Raw genomic sequence first — 964 nt, 5'->3', positions numbered from 1 at the left:
ATTTCTTTCTGTGAACAGTGGATGTTGGATATTACATGTTTTTCTTTAAAAATATATATAAAAAGATAGAAACTTAAAAAATGCAAAAAGTGTCTCATCTAAACCACTTCATAATAGCAAAGAAAATAAGTGCATGGTCAAGAAAGATGGTTTTCAAACCTTAGTCAGTTGAGCTTCATTATTGTTTTGGAACTTAACAGATAAAAATCTCAATCATCAGTTAACACCTCATTTTATGTCACCATTAAAAATGACTCAGACTTGCTAAGGACAAAGAGAAACAGGGTTTAAAATTCAGTTGAACTGGTTTTGGAACTAATTCCCAACATTCTCTCAATGTTAATGCAATAAAGCAAATACCTATTTTGCATGAGCACAATGTTACAAATAAATCACACAAGAACAAGAGGTTGTCTGTTGCTTGGAGAATTACTTGTTTGATACCGAGCCTATAAACGTAAAATGTCTAAGGGATTGAATTTACTTTGTTCTGGATCTGTGATTTTTTTGTGTGTACAGTGTTCTGTATGTAAGGATGGTGTAAATATGCCTTATATAGTTTTATTATTGCACCAACAACGTTCATCTATTAGTGCTTGTCAGGATTATTTCTGTGAAATGCAAATTTATGGCAGATTGTGAAAACTGGTTTGATGGTCTGAAAGTTTTTGTTATGTTAGTAGCTATAAATGGAGAAAAATAAAAGAGACTTTAATGTATTTATTAAAAGAACCATCTGGTAGATTTTCTTGGCTGTTGTTATCTCCTCTCCTTTTTAAATAGAATCAAGCAAGTTTTTACTTTTTGTTCAATATTTTCATAACTACTCTGCTGGAAAACAAAACAAAACAAAACAAAACAAAAAACATATTTGAAGAGTGGGAAGAAATATTCAGGGTAGTGCCATTTAATTGGAACTGCCATACAGACTCTAAGAGAAAGAGACTTACACTAAGAAGCAGCA

The 964-nt window shown here is 31.3% G+C and overlaps 1 protein-coding gene across 1 annotated transcript in view; it reads left to right on the top strand.

Annotated features, from left to right (window-relative positions):
• The window catches only part of KCTD8 (potassium channel tetramerization domain containing 8), a 93828-nt gene extending 93084 nt beyond the window's left edge, over positions 1-744 (top strand). Inside the window, exon 2 of the mRNA XM_017744645.1 lies at positions 1-744. This exon is cut by the window's left edge and continues 574 nt beyond it. The gene's annotated coding sequence lies outside the window, so the exon portion shown is untranslated.
• Positions 745-964: the final 220 nt, after the last annotated feature.

The sequence above is a fragment of the Corvus brachyrhynchos genome, unplaced genomic scaffold (genome assembly GCF_000691975.1).
Source record: "Corvus brachyrhynchos isolate BGI_N302 unplaced genomic scaffold, ASM69197v1 scaffold17, whole genome shotgun sequence".
Taxonomy (NCBI): Eukaryota; Metazoa; Chordata; class Aves; order Passeriformes; family Corvidae; genus Corvus; species Corvus brachyrhynchos.
Note: the sequence above shows the minus strand (reverse complement) of the source record. Positions and strands in the feature narration are given on the sequence as shown.